Below are 26,113 nucleotides of genomic sequence, written 5' to 3' on the forward strand. Positions count from 1 at the left end.
TCTGATGTTCATGAGCACGCTCGCAGTGATGTCGAAATGTGTCCTGTTCTGCCAAGAGCTTCAAATTTAGCCACTCAACCTGATCTTCCAACGCTTCCATCCCTTTTTCATGCGCTGGTGTGTGTGCACCTGCCGTGCCTGATTTGCTTCTGTGTTAATGTTTGCTGCTTCAATACTCATGATGTGACTTCTATTGGGTACACCTTCAATTTTAAAGTCTGCTGGAATTTTGGACATGACAGCTGCTATTGCATCAGCTTTCTTCGTTAGTTTGCATAGTGGAAAATCATGATGTGCTGTCACAACTTAGTGGATGCAGACCAGGAATTTATGGAGCCACAACACCCATAGTGACTGTTCTGGCAGTAACTCCAGACCAGCGAGAGCACACTTAAAGCTTGCAATATCTGTGATGGTGATCTGTTGCCAATCTGCTCCTCATCAAAAGCTTTTTGCAGGTGAATCCTCAGTACAAAAGTGTAATGTCACACCAATGTCTCCTTTATCGGTGAGTAGGAATGTTGCCCTAGAATATCTTTGGTTTACTACACAACTGTCCCTTCTAAGTTATTAAGTATTTGTCTTCATCTGTGCACACACCTTGTTGCTGAAGGATGGCTTCTATATGTGTGAACCACATCCATGGACAGTTATGTCAGAACTGTGGGAGCTTGGCATGAGCCAGTCAGTTCGTGCTATACCTACCTAGCTGATTACTTTCGGCTACCATTCACTCCAGTGCAGCTGAAGTTGTGGTTGGCTCTGCCTTAACTTCTGTCTCCATCAAAAGCAGTAGCATGTCTGCTGTCACTGTCATCGTTACAAAGGAAAAAAAAAATGTTTTCCAGTTCCGACTCTTTTTTATCAAATCATGTTGGGGTCACCAATATGGGTAATCATGCTGCAAATAACATAATTACCATGTAATTCGATGTGCCAGTAATCCATAAGTCTTTATTGAAACTCAATTGATAACTACCAAACATTCAATAATAATACATAAATATTACAATGCAAAAATGCTAATTAATGTTCCTTGCTGCACTAAAGATCCTTTCTCTGTCTTTTGCTCCAGCTGTGCACACAGTGCCAAATGTCGTAACAGAGACATGGTTGATATACATGGTCCGTCACATTAATGTGACCATCACTTACGTTCGACATCGATGTGCAAATAACCACTCACAAATGACAAGTGCAAGCACTAGCAGTGGAGGGTACACAAAGCTTTTCGGGGGGAGACACCGAAAACAATGATTTCATTATCATAACGTGGAGATGGAGCGATTTATCTGACTTCTGCAAGAGCACGACCACCGGCTTTTGGGCCAAGGGTAGAGGCATTTCCGAAACGGCTAAGTTTGTAATTTATTTGCTTGCTGCTGTGGTTAAAGTATACAGCACATGGCAAAATGCTGCTATCCAAAACCGGCACCGAGGCAACAGCTGTGCATTATAGGTCATAAATAACAGGGGTGGATGGTACTTGCAAATGTGTGTACAGGAGAATAGATGTGCAACTGTTGAGCAACTGACTGCCCATATGAACAGTGTCTCCTCAACGACTGCTCAGGGAATAATGTTGCATATGGATGTCCGCAGAACTTGCCTGGCTTATGCATCCACGCTATTCTAATCGTAATCCATAATCATAAACACAGCTCCTCTATTTTCTGAGAAAAATGAATGCGAGGAAGGTTTAACAGTGACAAAGGCTGGAATTTGCACACCAGTACCACGACTGGATGTCCACTGAGTGGCAACAGGTGGCCTTCCCAGCTGCATCACATTCAGATGAACCATATTTTATGCTCCGGCAGACAGATGAACACTGGCATGTATGGTGTGAAACATCTGAAAGCAAACACTGGCTGATCACATCATTCTGGAATGCACAATGGATCACCATATTTATGCATATATCCTTGACCATGTCCATCCTTACTTGCAGTTTTTTTCCTTGGAACAATGGCATCTACCAGTAGGACAACACAATGTGTCACACAGCTCCCAGCCGTATGTGTGTGGTTTGAAGAGCACCAAGATGGGTCTGCTGTACTCCCCTGGCCACCAAACTCCCCAGATTTGAACAAAATCATGAATTTGTGGGACTACCTTGATCAGGCTGTTCACACCACTGATTCTCAACCAAGAAACCTAGCACAGCTGGTCACAGCACTGGAAATGGCACGGCTCTACACACCCCTCGGCAACTTTTAGAACCTCACTGACTCTCTTCCTGCATGTTTCACAGCAGTCCACAGTCAAAGGTGGTTATTCAGGTTTTTACAGATGGTCACATTAATGTGACTGGAAAGTACACTAAACAAATTAAAAAAACTAATTATAACCAAGTGTGTAACAAGAATGACATTTGAGGTGAAAGTTGCTTCTTTTTCCTTCTTCTTTTGTTTAAAAAGGAAATAAAATCATTTACCTGAAACGCATAGAGTGAAAGACATAATTGGTGTTGAAATCCAAATGTGTGTTTTTTACAATTATTTATTAACAAAGATATAGATATGATACACAAAAAGCCTTAAATATAAATACAGTACAGTGCTTTGTTGCCAGTTTGCTTCCTACAACTCCTACCTGTCGTTGAGGTGCCTATTAACAAATTCAGAGTGATGAGACCTATACATATATTTGATTTATACATCACTTTACAACCGTCACACAAGAAGTAAATAAATCACTGATTGATTTACATCATATTCAGGTTGGCTTTTATTAAATGACAATTGGGCTGAACTAGAAACACAACAGATAACATTACTTTCTACTTTTTACTTTTGCTTGCGAGCTTCTGGCAGGCTGCAGCTGCACGTGCCTTCTGTCCATGTCGGGCACAAAGATGACGTAGAATAGTGTAAATCGAAGTGGGATGAATGTTCATGCTGAGCAATTCTAGGAGTATCCTAATACAAATAAAGATAAAGTAATATTGAAAAAATTAGCACAATTTGAATTAACAGAAGATTACAATGCAAGAAGCAGATCACTGAAAGGAAATGGCTACAAATGCACAATTCAAATGGATTAAATTCTTGCAGTCAACACACAACTTTTTCCACATTCACATTCCTAGAGTGACTTCCAGGACGCTTCTCTAGAATTTTATCACGCTGAATTATTGTTGCTTTTCTCAATGAACTAAAGACTTGTAATTATTAGCTTCCGAATAAAGTAAAAAATACTTTCAAAATGTTTACTTGATCCTGAAAGACTTGGAGTTTGCTAATCAGCCTACTTTTAACTCAAAATGTCAAGAAGAACACCATAAATACAATACATAATTATTGTCTCACCAAAGACCAATGAAAAATGAGTACACACACACTAGTTACGCATGAATAGCTATAGTCATTCAGTGTCAAGCAGTCCCTTCTCTGTGTGGGATGGTACATTTAATAATAATTAACAGTGGTTGCACCTGCAGGAGTGGCATATTGAATGTCAAATCACCACTCTGCAAGTCTCATTGGGTATTACCTCATTGTTCTCTGTTGACACAAAACAGTCAATGAAAGGCAGGAACATCATTACTGACTGAAGTTTGTAATCAAACTGCAGATAGTTGTACCACCAATCACTGTTGCTGATGGTCATATGGGCGAGAATAACTACTACGCAGTATGTCAGATAGGTATACGCAGAGTTGGACAAAGATCGTTATTGGTCTGTACTGCTGCTTGAATTGGCCACAGCCATAAACTCATTGTAAACACCTCTATGGATTGAATGCATAGGCAGAGAATTGCAGAATGCTGTACTTCTCAGACTCTGTAGGAAGTTTAAACTTAACAGCACATGAAATTGCTATAATCCTTCAGAAATCATAAAAACAAAGGATATTTGTTAAGGCACATCTGCTAAACACCATGAGCTGAACTTCGAACGTTTATTATTTGGGTATATAACCCATCATCAATGGCATCATGTATCTCCATATCAATTACATGCATGTCAGTTATAATTTCTTTATGATGTCTAGCTTTATGTGGATCTCACAGTACAGGGTTATTACAAATGATTGAAGCGATTTCACAGCTCTACAATAACTTTATTATTTGAGATATTTTCACAATGCTTTGCACACACATACAAAAACTCAAAGTTTTTTTAGGCATTCACAAATGTTCGATATGTGCCCCTTTAGTGATTCGGCAGACATTAAGCCGATAATCAAGTTCCTCCCACACTCGGCGCAGCATGTCCCCATCAATGAGTTCGAAAGCATCGTTGATGCGAGCTCGCAGTTCTGGCACGTTTCTTGGTAGAGGAGGTTTAAACACTGAATCTTTCACATAACCCCACAGAAAGAAATCGCATGGGGTTAAGTCGGGAGAGCGTGGACGCCATGACATGAATTGCTGATCATGATCTCCACCACGACCAATCCATTGGTTTTCCAATCTCCTGTTTAAGAAATGCCGAACATCATGATGGAAGTGAGGTGGAGCACCACCCTGTTGAAAGATGAAGTCGGCGCTGTCGGTCTCCAGTTGTGGCATGAGCCAATTTTCCAGCATGTCCAGATAAACGTGTCCTGTAACGTTTTTTTCGCAGAAGAAAAGGGGCCGTAAACTTTAAACCGTGAGATTGCACAAAACACGTTAACTTTTGGTGAATTGCAAATTTGCTGCACAAATGCGTGAGGATTCTCTACCGCCCAGATTCGCACATTGTGTCTGTTCACTTCACCATTAAGAAAAAATGTTGCTTCATCACTGAAAACAAGTTTCGCACTGAACACATCCTCTTCCATGAGCTGTTGCAACCGCGCCGAAAATTCAAAGCGTGTGACTTTGTCATCGGGTGTCAGGGCTTGTAGCAATTGTAAATGGTAAGGCTTCTGCTTTAGCCTTTTCCGTAAGATTTTCCAAACCGTCAGCTGTGGTACGTTTAGCTCCCTGCTTGCTTTATTCGTCGACTTCCGCGGGCTACGCGTGAAACTTGCCCGCACGTGTTCAACCGTTTCTTCGCTCACTGCAGGCCAACCCGTTGATTTCCCCTTACACAGGCATCCAGAAGTTTTAAACTGCGCATACCATCGCCAAATGGAGTTAGCAGTTGGTGGATCTTTGTTGAACTTCGTCCTGAAGTGTTGTTGCACTGTTATGACTGACTGATGTGAGTGCATTTCAAGCACGACATACGCTTTCTCGGCTCCTGTTGCCACTTTGTCTCACTGCGCTCTCGAGCGCTCTGGCGGCAGAAACCTGAAGTGCGGCTTCAACCGAACAAAACTTTATGAGTTTTTCTACGTATCTGTAGTGTGTCGTGACCATATGTGAATGAATGGAGCTACAGTGAATTTATGAAATCGCTTCAATCATTTGTAATAGCCCTGTACACATGTTGTTATGTATGTTACTGTGGTCAGATCTTAGGAGTGAAAATTCTAGATCATGTCTGACAAAAAAGTCATAGCGAAAACAATGAAATCACAAGTCAAAGACATGTCAGTCACTAAATAAGATTAGAAAGTAGTAACATACACGATAACCTGCTTATTGTGACATGGAGATCAAGCTGAACATCATAGGGAATTTATAACTGACACACGTCACTGATATAGGGATACATAATATGCTGCTGCTGATGGATTATAAACCCAAACAATAAAGAATTTCAGTGCAGCTCATGGTGTTCACAAGATGTTCTTTAACAAATATCTAAAAACTGTGGAGCAAAACGCATTCAAGGCATTCAACATTTTTACAGGTAAGTATTACCACTTAGTGTAAAACACAGGCATACTCCAGAGATCCAGTTAAACATATCAATGCAATATCTGGAATTCCAACATGGATTTTCCACTGAATGCAATATCTGGCATCATCATAGTTGGTTGGTTTGTGGGATTAAAGGGACCAGACTGCTACGGTCATCGGTCCCTTTTTCCAAATCCTAAAAACACCCACAGAGAAGAAAAACGATTAACAGAATAGAACACAGACGACACAGAACAAGAGAAACGGAGATAAAGACCAGGCAAAACAAATGAAATCACACAGAGTGTGACGGTGGCTGGCCGACCATAGGAACAAAAAAAGGAAATGTCAATCACCGAGAACACATTAAAAACCGAGTTTAAAACCGTAGGCCAAAAGCCAGAATCAACACAAAACGATAAAATAAAACACAAACACTCAGATTAAATGATAAAAACCCCCTGCCCGAATAAAACGTAAAACTAAGCCAGCCACAGCAGGGAGCGTGTCAGGCAGTGCGAACGTCCGCCTGAGCACAGCTAAAAGCGGACACTCCAATAAAATGTGCACCACAGAGAAAACGGAGCTGCAGCAACACAGAGGTGGGTCCTCACGGCGCAATAAGTGGCTGCTGTGTGTCAGCCGAGTGTGCCCAATGCGCAGCCGGCAGAGGACAACAGACTCCTGACGGGAGACCCGAATGGACGACCGCCACACAGTCTCGACGCCTTGATACGACGGAGTTTGTTTGGTACGGGCAGGTTGTGCCATTCAGCGTCCCATAAATCGAAAATTTTGCAGCGTAATAGGGCCCACAAATCAGTCGCTGGGAGGCCAATCTCCAGAGGTGGTTGACTGGTGGCCTCTTTCGCCAGGCGGTCAACATTCTCATTCCCGGGGATCCCAACATGGCCTGGGGTCCAAACAAAGACCACAGAGCGGCCGCAACGTGCAAGAGTATGCAGGGACTCATGGATAGCCATCACCAGACGAGAACGAGGAAAACACTGGTCGAGAGCTCGTAAACCGCTCAGGGAATCGCTACAGATAACGAAGGACTTACCTGAGCAGGAGCAGATATACTCTAGGGCACGAAAGATGGCGACCAGCTCAGCAGTGTAAATGCTGCAGCCATCCGGCAAGGAACGTTGTTCGGAATGGTCCTCTAGAGTTAGCGCATACCCGACACGACCAGCAATCATCGAACCGTCAGTGTAAACAATTCCAGAGCCCTGATACGTGGCCAGGATGGAATAAATACGGCGGCGGAAGGCCTCTGGAGGGACTGAGTCCTTCAAGCCCTGTGCCAAGTCGAACCGAAAGCAAGGGTGAGGAACACACCACGGTGGTGTACGCAGAGGTGCCAGGAAAGGAGGTGGAACAGGGAAAAACCCAAGCCCGGAGAGAAGCTCCTTGACGCGTACGGCAGTCGGACAACCCGACCGGGGCCGACGGTCTGGCAGATGGACGACTGACTGCGGGAATAGGACACGGTAATTTGGATGCCCGGGCAAGCTAAAAACATGGGCCGCATAAGCAGCCAGTAATTGTTGGCGTCTTATCCGCAGTGGAGGGACACCTGCCTCTACTAGTATGCTGTTCACAGGGCTGGTGCGGAAAGCACCAGTGGCAAGGTGTATCCCGCTATGGAGGATTGGGTCCAGCACCCGCAACGCAGATGGGGAAGCTGAGCCATAAGCCAGGCTCCCATAATCCAGACGAGACTGGATTAATGCCTGGTAGAGCTAGAACAGGGTAGATCGGTCGGCAGCCCAGCGGGTGTGGCTCAAACATCGCAGAGCATTGAGATGCCGCCAACACGCCTGTTTGAGCTGCCGGATATGAGGCAGCCAAGTCAACCGGGCATCGAAAACCACCCCCAAAAACCTGTGTGATTCCACCACTGAAAGAAGTTCGCCGTTAAGAGAAAGCTGCGGCTCCGGGTGAACAGTACGTTGCCGGCAGAAATGCATAACGCAGGTCTTGGCTGCCGAAAACTGGAACCCATGAGCTACAGCCCAAGACTGCGCCTTGCGGATAGCGCCCTGTAGCTGACGTTCAACAGCTGCAATGACAGTAGAGCTGTAGTAAAGGCAGAAGTCGTCAGCATACAGGGAAGCGGAGACAGAACTTCCCACGGCCGCAGCGAGCCCGTTAATGGCTATTAAAAACAGGCAGACACTTAAAACAGAAACCTGCGGCACGCCGTTCTCCTGGACGTGGGAGGAACTATATGAGGCTGCGACTTGCACGCGGAAGGTACGATACGACAGGAAACTGCGGATAAAAATCGGCAGAGGGCCCCGAAGACCCCATCCATGAAGCGTAGAAAGGATGTGATGACGCCATGTCGTATCGTACGCCTTCCGCATGTCGAAAAAGACAGCGACCAGGTGCTGATGGCGGGCAAAGGCAGTACGGATGGCCGACTCCAGGCTCACCAGATTGTCGGCGGTGGAGCGGCCTTTACGGAACCCACCCTGAGACGGAGCCAGGAGGCCCCGAGACTCCAGTACCCAATTCAAGCGCCGGCTCACCATCCGTTCGAGAAGCTTGCAAAGAACATTGGTGAGGCTAATGGGGTGGTAGCTGCCCACCTCCAAAGGGCTCTTGCCCGGTTTCAAAACGGGGATGACAATGCTTTCCTGCCATTGCGACGAAAACTCACCCTCAACCCAGAGACGGTTGTAAAGGTCGAGGAGGCGTCGCTTGCAGTCCACTGAAAGGTGTTTCAGCATCTGACAGTGGATGCGATCGGGCCCGGGAGCGGTAGAAGGGCAAGCGGCAAGGGCACTGTGAAATTCCCACTCACTGAATGGAGCATTGTAAAATTCAGAAGCGTGGGTGCGAAAAGAAAGGCTCCGACGTTCCACCCGCTCTTTCATGGAGTGGAAGGCCTGGGGGCAATTCACAGAAGCGGAACTCATAGCAAAATGCTCTGCTAAGCGGTTTGCAATGACGTCGGAGTCAGTACAAACTGCTCCATTCAGTGAGAGCGCAGGGACGCTGACAGGGGTCCGATAGCCGTATACACGTCAAATCTTGGCCCAGACCTGCGATGGAGTGACATGGAGGCCAATGGTGGACACATACCGCTCCCAGCAGTCCTTCTTGCCTTGGCAGATAAGGAGGCGGGCCCGCGCACGCAGCCGTTTGAAGGCGATAAGGTGGTCTATGGAGGGATGTCGCTTGTGACGCTGGAACTTCATGGCTTCATGGGCTTCACTGGGTCAGTCTCAGGGACAGACGACGACCGTGAGGCCCTATGACCAGGGACTGACGGTTGTTTCAACCACTTGCGGGCATCCGCTTTTCCACTGGTCGGAACTTGCGAAGGGAGGTCCCCAACGGATCCCTTCCTGGCGAGAGTAGCCGAAGAAGTCTTACGCTTCTCCGGCTGGGAAGGGGGAGCTGATGTCCCCGATGGTCGACCGTATGGGACGACACAGGAGATGGAAGAACCGTCGTTGCAGCAGCGGCGTACGTTGACGTCATTGGCACAGGATGGAGTCTCTCATATTTCCGCCTAGCCTCAGAGTAGGTCAGGCGGTCCAGGGTTTTATATTCCATTATCTTCCGTTCTTTCTGGAAGATCCGACAGTCCAGCGAGCAGGGGGAATGGCGTTCTCCGCAGTTAACACAGATAGGAGGCGGGGCACATGGAGTATCAGGATGCGAAGGACGTCCACAATCCCGACACGTGATGCCGGAAGTACAGCGAGATGACACGTGCCCGAACTTCCAGCATTTAAAACACCGCATCGGAGGAGGGATATACGGCTTCACATCACAACGGTAAACCATCACCTTAACCTTTTCGGGTAAGACATCACCCTCAAAGGCCAAGATGAAGGCACCAGTGGCCACCTGATGATCCCTCGGACCCCGATGGACGCGCCAGACGAAGTGAACACCTCGTCGTTGTCAGGGGGCTACAACCAAGAGGGTACATGGCGGCCCCACCACAACGGACTGGCTACCGTGCTGGATCTTAGGCGCAAAAAAGTCCAAGGTCGTTGTCGCAGTTAAAAGCAACACCGCAGGGTGCAGCGTGGTAATCGCACCCAGGGACGTATCCTCGCCCAAGAGATGGAAAACGAGCGGGACACCATTGCAACGACGAAAAAGCCGGCTAAAGGTCTCAATGCACGACGGATACAGTGCACCATGTAAGGCGCCCTTCCCCAATTGGCTCGCTCTTCGGAATAATTTAGAAAGATGGAGGTCAAACCCGAGAGGGCACCATCACATAAGGCCGAAACATTTGAGACTCCTTTTAGTCGCCTCTTACGACAGGCAGGAATACCGCGAGCCTATTCTAACCCCCGAACCCACAGGGGGGGCATCATAGTCCCCAAAGACTGAAGAAAAAACACATGCATGTGTGTGTGTGTGTGTGTGTGTGTGTGTGTGTGTGTGTGTGTGTGTGTGCGTGCGCGCCCACACACACGCGCATGCACGCACACACACACACACACACACACACACACACACACACACACACACGGGTGCACGCATGTGCATGCACTGTCATCTCCGGGCAGTAAGTTCCTACTGCGTCTGACAGGAAACATCACCAACCTGATCTCTTATTTTAAGGAGATAAAAGCACATTTGCAAGATATTAGTTTCAGAAATCAATCCCACAAGAAAATTTGGGCCATAATTACAATAGTATGCAGTTACGACCTTCTGAATGCGCAGCTTTTAAACATTTGCACGTTGTCACTCATCCCACAGCAGGCTGCATCATCACTCACTTCCTCCTTTTTACATCCCTGCTCTATTGTGCCAATGAAGCTCTTTGAAGACTGGGACTGTGGTGAAAGGGCAGCCTGATTATCATCATCACCATCCTCATGTAAGGAGGCTTCGAATGCCAGTCTACTATTTTGCCTGCCACATCTTCACACATGAAGTTATCTATGATTTCTACAATTAAATTGAAATATATAAGTAATAGCACAAAGAAAGCCCCATACATTTTCATTTGCCTTGTATAAAAGTTAGTTAATAACCAGATATAATGATGCTTCTTACATACGACTTACAAGGGCTCTCATTCTTCAACATTTAAACACAGCAATTTGATCTTCATTCTCTACCGCCCCTGGAGGTGCCACACTATCCCTTATTTGTTCACCAACTTTGTGAACACAAACCTTTTACTCAGTCCAATGTACAGTACTTCTACTTGGTCATTAGGTGTCTGCAGTGGGACAGAGTGAGTGACAAACACTGTGCATGAATGTTTAAAAGATGTAGGTTCAGAAGGTCATAACTGCATACTATGAAATTATGGCCCAAATATTCATATGAAATCATTTGGCGGGGTTGATATCTTTGCATGTGTTCTTTTTTCTCCTCAAAATAAAGAGGTCAAATGATGATGTTTCCTTGTGAGGTGAGCAGCGATTTCAGCTGCAGTCGATAGTGGGCACATAGAAGAATCATGGGGGTGGGGGTGAAGAAGGTGTAGTAGGTTAGGGGCAGGAGAAGATGCTAGTGTTGCCTGTGGGAGTGTGCAATATGGCAGGGACAGGATAACTAGCAGCTGGGTGCAGCACTGGGAGGCTGTGCCGGGGGAGAAAGGCAGAGGGGAGAAGTAGAGAAGAGGAAAGGATTATGGAGGTGCACTGGCAGGATAGATTGTATATGTAGGGCTGGAGTGACAGCAGAGAAGGGGACAGAGGCAAGCAGAGAACAGTTTCTAGTGAAAGTCAACACCCGAGGTTTATGTGAACAAAGGATGCATTGCAAAGAGAGTTCTCACCTCATCCATTCACTTCACCATGTGTTCCTCGATCCAACAAGCCACCTTTGTTGACATAAACCTCTATCTCCAGGATGCCTACATCAGTACTTCTGCCTACATCAAACCTACCAACCATCAACAGTACCTCCACTTCAACAGCTGCCAACAGTTTAACACCAAAAAGTCTCTCCAAACAACCTAGCCATCCTCCTTTGTCACATCTGCAGTGATGAACAGTCCCTCTCCAAATGTGTCAAGGGTTTCACTGAAGCCGTTAGAGACCAAAATTACCCTTCCCACCTTGTCCAGAAATTGATATCTCTCTTGTCTCCCCAGTCACCTACTGACCCAACAACCAGCCACAAAGGAGCACCCCCAACACTTAGTACCACCCAGGACTGGAGCAAACTGAATCATATTCCCCACTTGGGCTTCAATTCCATCTTGTCATGCCTTGGAATGAGAAATATCCTGACCACCCATCCCACAGTGGCATTCCACTGCCCACAGAATCAATGCAGTATACATGTCAATCCATATGTCCCCCCCCCCCCTCCCCACCCAATTCCCAACTCCTTGCCCCTTGGTTACCATCCCTACAATAGACCTAGATGCAAATCCTGCCACTACTATCTACTCCTGCCCTGTCAATGGTGTCTTCTACTTCATGAAAGCCAGGGCCACCTGTGAAAGCAGCCATGTGATCTACCAACTTAGCTACAACCACTGTCTGACATTCTAGAGGATACGTGAGAAGTCGCTTCCTGGTTTTAAATGTCCATAAGTTTTGTGACTGTTGATATTTATTAATTAACATTGATGTGTTTTGTTCCAGTATCCCTGAGAATACCCTGACTGTCCATAGCACCTTCTTATGGTGAACGACAAGATGGCAGGAAAGCTAACGTTACAGAAGAGCATAGTTCGCTTCACCACTTGAAGTGTGTGAAGGGTGTTCATGGCTCTCATGCTACACTTCACGCTAAAACCATTTAGATTTGTCTCACCAAGGTAATGACAGCTGGGTCAGTTGTGGATAAACCATGAGGAAGAAGACCTTTGGTGGCACAATCTCCAGAAAGTGTGGCAGCAATGAGGGATGTCTTCACATGCAGTCCTGGTAAATCAACAAGCCAGGCAGCTTGTAAGAGCGAAATCAGCAGTCCCATGGTGTGTGTTGTGTTAAAGAATCACTTGATCCAGAAACCATGTTATGTTCTGGAATTATCGTTGGAGGATTGTGACAGGTGGATGGAAAACGAGGAAATTATGCTGCCATGGCATAACAACTGGCCTGATTTGTTCAAGAGCAGTATGTTCAAATGTGTGTGACATCTTATGGGACTTAACTGCTAAGGTCATAAGTCCCTAAGCTTACACATTACTTAACCTAAATTATCCTAAGAACAAATACACACACTCACACCCGAGGGAGGACTCGAACCTCTGCCGGGACCAGCCACACAGTCCATGACTGCAGCAACTTAGACCGCTCGGTCAAGAGCAGTATTTGGAGTGATGACACAATATTTTACACTGGGGATGTGTCAATCAACACAACTGTCATTACTATGCAGAAACAAAACCAGAAATGACAATTGAAAACTCACGAAGTTGCCCAAAATTGACAGTCTGGTGCAGTATGACAAGGGATCATCTCACTGGACCATTCATATTGCGAGACACCATGAATAGCAACCAATATCACCAGATGCTGAATGGATACATGTGGCCATTGATATAGCAATGGGACAATATTGTGGATATCCTCTTTCAGCACAACAGAGCACCACCTCATTTTGCCTGCATCGTTCATGACTGGCTGGATAAACACTTTCGAACCCGCCTCCCCTACAAGGGCCTCTCGATGCTGCACCTTGCTGATGACTATCCTGCCCCCGCCATGTCCCTGCATACTACGAGAGGCAGTACTAGCATCTTCTTCCACCCCCATTCTGCCATTTCTGAATGGCGTGCGAGAAGCCCATACCTCATCCCTTGTGACTACTTCTTGTGGGGTTCGGCCAAAGAAGAGGTTTACCAAAGAAATTCATGCACTCTATATGAATTACAGGATAGGATCATAGTTGCATCACAGTAAAACCACCACCTGTTCTTAGTGGACTGTGACTTGACTATGCTTAAACATATTTTTCAACACAAGTCTGTCTTAAGTGTGTCACATATCTGTATTGGCCCATGGACTAAAATGTAACGACACTGCAACACTACAGGCAAATCACAGGTAGGAACTAAGTACTAATCAAACAATGAACTGACATGCAAGGTGTGTCCCAAAAATCATGAAATATACCTTTTAAAAAAGATTTATTAACAGTATCTTTAAGAGGATTATGTTTTTTAGAGTCCCCACTGTGAGCATTTATATATTTATTCCACCATCTCTCCCATGCGCGGTATACCCCTTTGAAGGCCATGATGGGAATCTCATTTAAAGCTGTTGTCATACTCACTCAGATAGCCTCACTGTTGTCAAAACAGCTTTCGTTGAGTATGCTTTTGAGCTTGAGCAAAGAAGTCACCAGAGTGATGTCAGCACCATACAGTGGCTGCGGCACTTCGCTAGGAACTCACGAACACAATGAAATTTGCTGGGAGCATTGTCATGATGCAGCAGACAGGTAGTTACAATGTCTTTTCACATGTGGATGACCCTTTTCCACAATATTTCCAGAACACTCACACAGTAGGCAGTGTTAACACAGGTAGTTACAATGTCTTTTCACATGTGGATGACCCTTTTCCACAATATTTCCAGAACACTCACACAGTAGGCAGTGTTAACAGTGTCACTTATGTACAAACTCTTTGTCAAAAACACCCTCTGCATCAGACAGACTACCAACATTGTTTTCTAATTTGGGTCTGTTCATCCTTGCCACCACCTGTTTCCCAGAAGCCAAGGTATACCATTTACTACTTCATGTCATATTGAAATAACCTCGTGTCATCATTGTTGGGGACAACCTCTGGCTGAAATTACTGACTTACTAGACATTTTGATTAAAAAACTGACACTCCCCCCCCCCCTCCCCCCAAACACACACACACACACACACACACACACACACACACACACACACACACAACATACTGACTCAAATTTATCATTAGGAATCATTATTAAAGAACTACTAAAGCACTTTTAAAGCTACATCTACGAAAATTGGTATTTGCCTTCTCAGTATAAAAACAGGTTTCAATGTTTTTGGAAATTCGACCCCTGAGGGGATGAAATAGGATTTGATTGATTTGTTGGCTCCTCATCGCCGAATCCAGACCACTAAAGGAAAAACTTGAAATTTGGAGAGAGTGTCGATCTTGTACTGTAGGCGTCGTTTACTATGGAATTGATTGAAATTCCATCCCTAAGGAGCTAAGTACGGGATGAACTTTTTCTTTTTTGAGAATGTCATTATTAAGGCAATTTTGAATTAAGAACTACAAAAATTGTTGTCTAAATTCTCGTCAGAAGTTAAAGTGCATGCTTCAGTATTTTTGGAAACTTAACCACAATCACAACACAGCAGTGGGCGACAGCTTTCTTGGAAAACAGATCATTGCTGAAGTCACAAAAAATCATTTTTAAACCTACATCTATGGAAACTGATATTTCACTTCCAAGCTTGAGGGGGAGGGGGGACTGTTTCAGTGCTTTTGGAAATTTAACCCCTAAGGGAGTGAAATAGGACATGCAGTTTTTCTGAAAATATTTTGTTATATTAAAACATATTTAAAGCTAAATCTATGAAAATTTTTATTTGGCTTCTGTATAAACACATGTTATGGGGTGAAAGTTTCCATGGAAATATCATGATTTGAGCTCAAAAGCAGAATTAACTAAGACTCCGACTATAGTTGCCAGAATCTTTTTTTAGTCAGAAGTAAGTTTGGAAAAGATCATTCTTCAACGGCCTTAACTAATGTGCGGGGAAGTTTAAAAGACATTGCAATTTGCGAACAACATAAAAATTCGATTAAAAAAGAAAAGAAAGAAAGTTAGATCTGTGCACACCACACAGTTAACTTGACTGAAGCAGCAGGTGCTAAGCTAGTCAACATACAAAATTATTTTAAAATTACAAATTATTTTAAAATTACAAATAATAATAATAATAATAATAATAGTAATAATCAGGAAAATAATTGCGCTTTATAATAATACTGATGTTCTTCAGTTCAGCACAAATATACCTAAAACAAGAAAAAGCTTTAAAGTCAGCTGTACAGTACAAATTTCAGAATAATACAAACAAAATGTTTACAATTTTTAAATGTAATGTGGAAAAGATCTCATTTTCTTCACAAGATCAGGTCACAAAGTCTGACTTTTTGCTTCTTTAGAAGTTATAACACTGATTTTTCATTTATCAACTGCTTTCTGTACCTTTTCTATGTCTTTCATTTTCTTCACTTCTCATTTCCTAATTTTCATAGCTCTCCCCAACACTGCTTGGGTCACACTACTTCCCACCAAGTCCTTTTTATTTACTGTTTCTTATGTCATCCGGTAATCGGTCAACAGTGAACCTTTACTCCTTTTCTTTCTCTTTCAGTTTCTTCAGTGCTCATTCACTGTGTTCAATATTTACTTTTTCAATCTTACTCTTCACAGTTGCTTGTGATAATTTTTCTTCTTTCTGTTCTTGTTTCCTCAGGTCTTCCTCGGCCACTCTCTTCTAATTTTGCAGTACTGCTTGTATCTGACATGAGCTGTAAGTGCCAACTGAAGAAGTTCCTGAGTGATGATTACAAAGTGAGCCTTAACCTTAACCACATTTATTAGAGCATCTCTTACAGTCAAATAAGCATCCAAAGTTCTTGCAGCATCTTCATTCTACATGTTCCCCAACAATGGGAGCCCCTTTCCACACCTGTGCTGCTATGCGAAAGTATAAGTACAGCCTTCATGATTTATGTAACAGTAGTGGATTTTTTTCCTCCAGAGGTATACATCTGTCCAAAAAAACTGACTAACTCCCATAAACATCCACTGGCTCCTTGTCTCTACTTGATTCTTCTTCCTCCTCTAATGTCAGTTACTCCCTTCATCAACTAGCGCATGTACAATGTACTCTCAATTGGGAGAACTGAAGCTAATTTCACAATGTTGTGTATGATCCTTCTTTCACCCTCTTTGCAGGATGCAAAGATCAAACACACCACAACACAGGTTTATCCAAACAAGAATTTTCCAAGATATAAATACAAGCAAACACATAGAGCTTTCCAGCTTGCTTAGGAATTTAGCATCTTTCTTGAGCAATTAGTTTCTTGATAAATTCAATTTCTCTAGTGTCAAACACTATGTTTTTCACTGGTGAGTAATATTTATCACAAAATGCTTGAAGACTTAACTAAGAACCACTAACACAAAATCAATTCATGTGTTTTCCACAAAAATTGAGAGTTCACTGTAGATCAGATGCATTAAATGCTCTCTCTTTAGGGGAAAAAAACAACAACAAAACAAGAGTGAATTGTGAACATGTTTAAGCACCTGTACAAGCAAATAATTTCTGCTCTGTAAGTTTTGTCTTTTTAATAATTTAACTATATTCTTGTAGTTCAGAGAACTCATCAACTTGCTTCTGTGCTGACTTATGAACTCTTGAAAGTATTTTTCAACAGTTGGCTATTGTTCTAAGTCTCTTGCCATCTAGTTCTAATGTCAGAACAAACTTGTTAAAGTCATAAAGCAGAGAGTTCTCAATGGCATTTTTAATTTTTCAATCCATCTGCAACATAAAACATTACTTACCAGCCACAAACTTTTTTATCGCATAAACTTTTCTTTAAAAAACTATGCATAAAACTGACTATACAGACCAATCTGAAAAATACTGACTTTTACTGATTTTACTGACCATTTTCGATCCCTGCAACAATAATAAATATGTCCAATTAATCTGGTTCAATAGCCACGCATTCCTTCAGTTTACTCGCGATCAATACTCGATTGGCCTTTTACTCATCCATCAACAGTGTAAGGGCTAGCTTAGTGCACACCTTTCACAAGGTCAATTCTTCTGTAATGATATGACGCACACTGGTTTAACAGCTGAACACTCATTCGATCGTCTGCTCTCAACAACCCATGCACACAAACTACACTTACGGCTGTCCAGAGTGGGGATCATTGTCCACCCCTTCCTGGTCTCCCTAAGACTTCTTCGTCTACTTCATGATTTGTACATAGGAAAGAGCAGACTTCCTGAAGGCCTATGCAGACCTCGATCGCCCGACAAAAGTATTCACCATGATGTGGTCTCAAAGCAGGGGTGCACTAAATGAGCAATCCTGGCACCAGATACTCTGAGCAGACTGACCTGGCCTGCACTGCAAAGTTGAAGTGCTCCACCCCCCTACCTAATTTGAACAGCCCGAACATACTGCGACCCGTTAGGGAGTGGCAAAAATATACACTACTTGACTTTCGGGAAACAACTTGTAAGCTTCAACTAACACGAAAAAACAGTAACAATTTAATCACCTGAAGTGGAAACAAGGAAGTTGCACAAACTTCCAACTGGGCTGAAGAAATGCTCAAAATGACAAAAAGCTGTGATGCTACTAGTCACACTGTAAGTACTTTTGGTCATTTACAAAAGGGATAAATTACACTGGAGAATGCCCCTTTTTTTAAACTCAAAACAGGATCGCACTAAATAGGCAATGCTGACATTAGCAATGCTCTGAACAGACTGAACTAGGTTGTGCTAACATTGCAAAGCTGAAGGTCTTCTCCCTACCTCCTCCCCCCCCCCCTCCCACCCCCACCCAAACTCCTTACTCACCATCACTTAATCTGAACAGAGGCATGTTCAGTGCTCTCACTGGGAGAGTACATTTGTCTGCTGGGTCGGAACTCAAAGCTGGAACGTTGCCCTTTGCAAGCAGTGCTCTTACTAACCGAGCTACCCAGACACAATTCACACTCTCATCACAAAGTTTCATGTGTTCTATTATCTGTTTCTTGCTTTCATAACTTCACAGAAGCTCTCCTGCATACCTTGCTGAACTAGCACTCCTGGAAAATAGGGTACTGTGAAGAAATAGCTAGGCAACAGCATAGGGACTTGTTTCCAGAATGAAAAGATGTGTTAGCAGAAGTGAAGCTGTGAGGGCAGGTCGTGAGTCTGGATAGCTCAATCAGTATGAATACTGCCAGTGAAAGATAAGGTCCTGGGTTTGTGTGCCAGTTCAGCATACAGAGCAGATTCCACTCAAGAATGCAAGATTTACCCTGAAAACAATCCACCTGGTTGTGCCTAAGCCATTCCTCCCCAATAGCCTCCTTCCAGGAGTGCTAGTCCAGAAAGGTACACAAAAGAGCTTCCGTGAAGTTTGGAAAGTAGGGCAGTGATGCTGGCACATGAAAAGCCTTGAGATCAGGTGTCATGTCTATGTATCAGACGTTAAGGGCATTCCCCTTGAAAGGCAAGGTTTCCCATCCAGAGTCCCTGTCTGTCAGACAGTTTTAATCTGCAGGCAAGTTACTAAACAGCACACACTCCACTGCAGAGTGAAAGATTCATTCCGGAGGACATTTGTCACTTACAACAGACAGATGACACATGAGCAACAGAAAAGAACTAGGCTTTCAAAGGCCACAGCAAGGAGATGGTAGATATATGAGCGTCATCCAGCAAGTAAATCATGTTGGTGCATACAGTCTGCTCACCTGCCCTGCAGCAGCCGCTTGTTGATTTCTGGTTTTCAGTGTGATGTAGACAGTTGCCACATGTGGTTGTGAGTTGGACCTTCCCACATGGTAAGTGCAGACATAGCTGTGACAATGGCTGTGCTGACTGTAAATCCCGCCGACTGTGACAGTCAGGGTGTTATTCATTTTCTGCAGGTAGAAAATGTTAGACCCTATGACATTCCTTGCAGACTTGTTACCATTTATGGTGAGGGTGTAACAAATGTAGTCTATGGAGTGGTGTGGTCCTGTCTTCACAGCAGCAACACAATTTGGAACAAACTTCATCAACTCAAAAACTGATGCCTTCAGTAGTATAGGACAGTGAAGGAGTCCCACTCATCGATTTCATGTCGTACAACACAACAATCAATAGTGATGCATACTGTGCTACCCTTTAACATCTTCATCCGACTATCCAGAACTGGCAAAGAGGCAAGCTCTTGCTTCAAACTGTTCTGTTTCATGACAATGCGTGACTGCATACTGTCCTGAAAATACTAGCCTTTCTTTGTGAGGAGTTCTAGTGGGACATCTTCAAGCATCCTCCCTACAGCCCAGATGCGGCACCATCGAACTTTTGCCTGTTTCCAAAGATGAAGGAGCATCTTGCTGGTAAATGATTCACAAATGATGATCATCTGAAAGATGCTGTCATGAACTGGTTGAATAGCCAAGCAGCCACATGGTATGAAGAGAGTATACACAAACCGGTGCCGAGGTACAAGAAGTTATTGTCAAAGGCAACTGTGGAAAACTAGGCAAATTATATGCCAAAATGCGTACGTTCAGTTTCTGTGCTATTATTATGGTGAAATGTTCTTTACTATCTGGATGGCCCTTGTACTATAGTAAACTCTGTGAGTTATCTTTTTGAAAATATTTACAAAAACACAATAATGATAAATTCTCCCAACCAAAGGGACTTAAGATTCTTTGTGTAATGAGCATATAAAAAAACGTAGTAAACTTTCAAATGTGTTAAACAATTGACATTAAGATTGTTATTTGTTGTTCTTGTAGTCTTCAGTCCAGAGACAGGTTTGATGCAGCTCTCCACGCTACCCTATCCTGTGCAAGTTTCTTCATCTCCCAGTACCTAATGCAACTTACATCCTTCTGAATCTACTTAGCGTATTCATCTCTTGGTCTCCCTCTACGATTTTTACCCTCCACACTGCCCTCCAATACTAAATTGGTGATCCCTTGATGCCTCAGAACATGTCCTATCAACCGATCCCTTCTTCGGGTCAAATTGTATCCTCTCTGCTTCGACCATCATCAGTTATTTTGCTCCCCAAATAGCAAAACTCATTTACTACTTCAAGCGTCTCATTTCCTAATCTAATTCCCTCGGCATCACCTGATTTAATCAGACTAGATTCAATTATTCTCGTTTTGCTTTTGTTGATGTCATCGTATATCCTCCTTTCAAGCTGCACTTCCAGGTCCTTTGCTGTCTCTGATAGAATTACAATGGCATCAGCAAACCTCAAAATTTTTACTTTCTCCATGGATTTTAACTCCTACTCCAAAGTTTTCTTTTGTATCCTTTACTGCTTGCTCAATATACAGACTGAATAACATCGGGGATAGGCTACAACCCTGTGTCCCTCCCTTCCCAACCAATGCTTCCCTTTCGTGCTCCTCAACTCTTATAGCTGCCATCTGGTTTCTGTACAAATTGTAAATAGCCTTTCGTTCTGTGTGTTTGACACCTGCCACCTTCAGAATTTGGAAGATGGTTCAAATGGCTCTGAGCACTACGCGACTTAACTTCTGAGGTCATCAGTCCCCTAGAACTTAGAGCTACTTAAACCTAACTAACCTAAGGACATCACTCACATCCATGCCCGAGGCAGGATTCGAACCTGCGACCGTAGCAGTCGCTCGGCTCCAGACTGTAGCGCCTAGAACCGCACGGCCGCTCCAGCCAACACTGTCAAAAGCTTTCTCTAAGTCTACAAATGCTAGAAACGTAGGTTTGCCTTTCCTTAATCTATCTTCTAAGATAAGAAGTAGGGTAGACTTCACAAAATGTATTATGATCAAATCAAGCAAGACTCACATCCTTATGCTATGAGCTGTGAAGATTCTATTTGAATTTATTTGTGCAGCATAGGTGGCAGACAGTGTTCCTTATTTATAACTACAGAGTGTTGCTAATTATCAAGTTTAGACAGATGAGTAATACCATTACATTTAAGAGATGGTACACTTAACCGCAATTTGATTAATTGAACGATAGTTGCTGCACAGCAACTAGAGATCTTTTCCTACCACTTTTCCCATTACACTTCCAGCAGGGAGGAGGGGAGGGGGGGGGGGAGTGAAGGGGAGGGGGGGAGGACAGGAGGAGTTGAAAGTCGATTTCTGCAGGGACTACTTCAACTTCAGAAAGGGATCTCTCAAACAGAATTTTCAGAAAATAATCATTCTAAAGAAAGCAGTTTTTGGAAGTGCTTGACTCTTATTACTGACAGTGCAAAATTACATTTTTAAGGTATTCTGAAAAGGTGGAGGACAAAAGTAATATTAACAGTCTAATTTTTGGTGTTGATTAGATTGAAGAGACTGAGTGAACTGCTAACTGGCCTCCCAGAAGTTCAATAGCTGAGTGGATGAAAGATGTCTCAAATAGAATAAACCACAGTTTAACAGGAAAGAACTTACCTCTCCAAAAACTATTTTTCCCCCCACTACTATACATGAATGATTATTTTGTGAAAATTCTGTTTGAGAGATCCCATTCTGAAGTTGAAGTAGTCCCTGCAGAAATCGACTTTCAACTCCCCCATGAACCATGGACATTGCCGTTAGTGGGGAGGCTTGCGTGCCTCAGCGATACAGATAGCCGTACCGTAGGTGCAACCACAACGGAGGGGTATCTGTTGAGAGGCCAGACAAACGTGTGGTTCCTGAAGAGGGGCAGCAGCCTTTTCAGTAGTTGCAAGGGCAACAGTCTGGATGATTGACTGATCTGGCCTTGTAACAATAACCAAAACGGCCTTGCTGTGCTGGTACTGCGAACAGCTGAAAGCAAGGGGAAACTACAGCCGTAATTTTTCCCGAGGGCATGCAGCCTTACTGTATGATTAAATAATGATGACGTCCTCTTGGGTAAAATATTTCGGAGGTAAAATAGTCCCCCATTCGGATCTCCGGGCGGGGACTACTCAAGAGGATGTCGTTATCAAGAGAAAGAAAACTGGCGTTCTACGGATCGGAGCGTGGAATGTCAGATCCCTTAATCGGGCAGGTAGGTTGGAAAATTTAAAAAGGGAAATGGATAGGTTGAAGTTAGATATAGTGGGAATTAGTGAAGTTCGGTGGCAGGAGAAACAAGACTTCTGGTCAGGTGACTACAGGGTTATAAACACAAAATCAAATAGGGGTAATGCAGGAGCGGTTTAATAATGAATAGGAAAATAGGAATGCGGGTAAGCTACTACAAACAGCATAGTGAATGCATTATTGTGGCCAAAATAGATACGAAGCCCACACCTACTACAGTAGTACAAGTTTATATGCCAACTAGCTCTGCAGATGACAAAGAAATTGAAGAAATGTATGATGAAATAAAAGAAATTATTCAGATTGTGAAGGGAGACGAAAATTTAATAGTCATGGGTGACTGGAATTCGAGTGTAGGAAAAGGGAGATAAGGAAACATAGTAGGTGAATATGGATTGGGGCTAAGAAATGAAAGAGGAAGCTGCCTGGTAGAATTCTGCACAGAGCACAACATAATCATAGCTAACACTTGGTTTAAGAATCATAAAAGAAGGTTGTATACATGGAAGAACCCTGGAGATACTAAAAGGTATCAGATAGATTATATAATGGTAAGACAGAGATTTAGGAACCAGGTTTTAAATTGTAAGACATTTCCAGGGGCAGATGTGGACTCTGACCACAATCTATTGGTTATGACCTGTACATTAAAACTGAAGAAACTGCAAGAAGGTGGGAATTTAAGGAGATAGGACCTGGATAAACTGAAAGAACCAGAGGTTGTACAGAGTTTCAGGGAGAGCAAAAGGGAACACCTGACAGGAATGGGGGAAAGAAATACAGTAGAAGAAGAATGGGTAGCTTTGAGGGATGAAGTAGCGAAGGCAGCAGAGGATCAAGTAGGTAAAAAGACGAGGGCTAGTAGAAATCCTTGGGTAACAGAAGAAATATTGAATTTAATTGATGAAAGGAGAAAATATAAAAATGCAGTAAATGAAGCAGGCAAAATGGAATACTAACGTCTCAAAAATGAGATCGACAGGAAGTGCAAAATGGCTAAGCAGGGATGGCTAGAGGACAAATGTAAGGATGTAGAGGCCTATCTCACTAGGGGTAAGATAGATACTGCCTACAGGAAAATTAGAGAGACCTTTGGAGATAAGAGAACAACTTGTATGAATATCAAGAGCTCAGATGGAAACCCAGTTCTAAGCAAAGAAGGGAAAGCAGAAAGGTGGAAGGAGTATATAGAGGGTCTATACAAGGGCGATGTACTTGAGGACAATATTATGGAAATGGAAGAGGATGTAGATGAAGATGAAATGGGAGATATGATACTGCGTGAAGAGTTTGACAGAGCACTGAAAGACCTGAGTCGAAACAAGGCCCCCGGAGTAGACAACATTCCATTGGAACTACTGACGGTCTTGGGAGAGCCAGTCCTGACAAAACTCTACCATCTGGTGAGCAAGATGTATGAAACGGGCGAAATACCCTCACACTTCAAGAAGAATATAATAATTCCAGTCCCAAAGAAAGCAGGTGTTGATAGATGTGAAAATTACCGAACTACCAGTTTAATAAGTCACAGCTGCAAAATACTAACACGAATTCTTTACAGACGAATGGAAAAACTAGTAGAAGCCGACCTCGGGGAAGATGAGTTTGGATTCCGTAGAAACACTGGAACACGTGAGGCAATACTCACCTTACGACTAATCTTAGAAGAAAGATTAAGGAAAGGCAAACCTACGTTTCTGGCATTTGTAGACTTAGAGAAAGCTTTTGACAATGTTGACTGGAATACTCTCTTCCAAATTCTAAAGGTGGCAGGGGTAAAATACAGGGAGCGAAAGGCTATTTACAATTTGTACAGAAACCAGATGGCAGTTATAAGAGTCGAGGGACATGAAAGGGAAGCAGTGGTTGGGAAGGGAGTAAGACAGGGTTGTAGCCTCCCCCGATGTTGTTCAATCTGTATATTGAGCAAGCAGTAAAGGAAACAAAAGAAAAATTTGGAGTAGGTATTAAAATTCATGGAGAAGAAATAAAAACTTTGAGGTTAGCCAATCACATTGTAATTCTGTCAGAGACAGCAAAGGACTTGGAAGAGCAGTTGAATGGAATGGACAGTGTCTTGAAAGGAGGATATAAGATGAACATCAACAAAAGCAAAACAAGGATAATGGAATGTAATCTAATTAAGTCGGGTGATGCTGAGGGGATTAGATTAGGAAATGAGACACTTAAAGTAGTAAAGGAGTTTTGCTATTTGGGGAGCAAAATAACTGATGATGGTCGAAGTAGATAGGATATAAAATGTAGACTGGCAATGGCAAGGAAAGCGTTTCTGAAGAAGAGAAATTTGTTAACATCGAGTATAGATTTAAGTGTCGGGGAGTTGTTTCTGAAAGTATTTTATGGAGTGTAGCCATGTATGGAAGTGAAACATGGACGATAAATAGTTTGGACAAGAAGAGAATAGAAGCTTTCGAAATGTGGTGCTACAGAAGAATGCTGAAGATTAGATGGGTAGATCACATAACTAATGAGGTGGTGTTGAATAGGATTGGGGAGAAGAGAAGTTTGTGGCAAAACTTGACTAGAAGAAGGGATCGGTTGGTAGGACATGTCCTGAGGCATCAAGGGATCACAAATTTAGCATTGGAGGGCAGCGTGGAGGGTAAAAATTGTAGAGGGAGACCAAGAGATGAATACACTAAGCAGATTCAGAAGGATGTAGGTTGCAGTAGGTACTGGGAGATGAAAAAGTTTGTACAGGATAGAGTAGCATGGAGAGCTGCATCAAACCAGTCTCAGGACTGAAGACCACAACAACAACAACAACAACATACTATACAATCAGTTTTGCAAGTGTCGATAAAGATCCAGTGCAGCAACATTACTTTTTATATTTTATCACAGCATATTTCACTGAATTCTCTTTTCTATTCCTATATTATAGCATTGTCATGTAAACTGCTTATCACTGTTACTTATTTGTAACAAATAGTGCACTCAACAAACACACAACATTTTGCCTCATTTTAAGTCATGTTCGTATACTTTTAGAATACATGAAAGGGACATAATTACTGCTATATGTGGGGAAAATATGAGGAGGAGGAGGAGGAGGAGGAGGAGATTAGTGTTTAATATCTCATAGAAAATGACGTCATTAGAGATGGAGCACAAGCTCAGACTAGGAAAGGATGGGGGTAGGAAATCAGTTGTGCCCTTTCAAAGGGACCATCCTGGCATTAGCCTGAAACAATTTAGGGAAATCACGGAAACCTAAATCAGGATGACCAGATGCGGGATTTAACCCCCATCCTCCTAAATGTGAGTCCAATCCCGAATGCAGGTCTAGTGTGCTAACCACCACACCAAGTCACTCGGTTGGGAAAATATGAGTATGTATTTAAGATCTTTTGGGAACTGGCTTAATCTCATTTTCATATGATTGCTATATTATATTCAGAATATCTATAAAATAGTTAAGATAAAAAATTGGTCTTGTCTACTTTTCCTCTCTTACTACTTACCGTCGCAAACCTTCCTCTTATTACTCTACAAAGACATGTTTTGTACTACAGACAGCCACTTCTGTACATTTCTGTGTACATATGCCCCAAGATCCAATAAATGAAGCTACTCTTCATATATTTAAAGCACAAT

The 26,113-nt window shown here is 43.2% G+C and overlaps 1 long non-coding RNA gene across 2 annotated transcripts in view; it reads right to left on the reverse strand.

Annotated features, from left to right (window-relative positions):
• Window positions 1–934: 934 nt before the first annotated feature.
• LOC124605727 overlaps window positions 935–26,113 on the reverse strand; it is a 48,748-nt gene continuing 23,569 nt past the window's right edge. For both annotated transcript variants that reach the window (XR_006978673.1, XR_006978672.1), the window contains exon 3: window positions 935–2,921. This is a non-coding gene — a long non-coding RNA (uncharacterized LOC124605727). The remainder of the gene's footprint in view (window positions 2,922–26,113) is intronic.

The sequence above is a fragment of the Schistocerca americana genome, chromosome 3 (genome assembly GCF_021461395.2).
Source record: "Schistocerca americana isolate TAMUIC-IGC-003095 chromosome 3, iqSchAmer2.1, whole genome shotgun sequence".
NCBI lineage: Eukaryota > Metazoa > Arthropoda > Insecta > Orthoptera > Acrididae > Schistocerca > Schistocerca americana.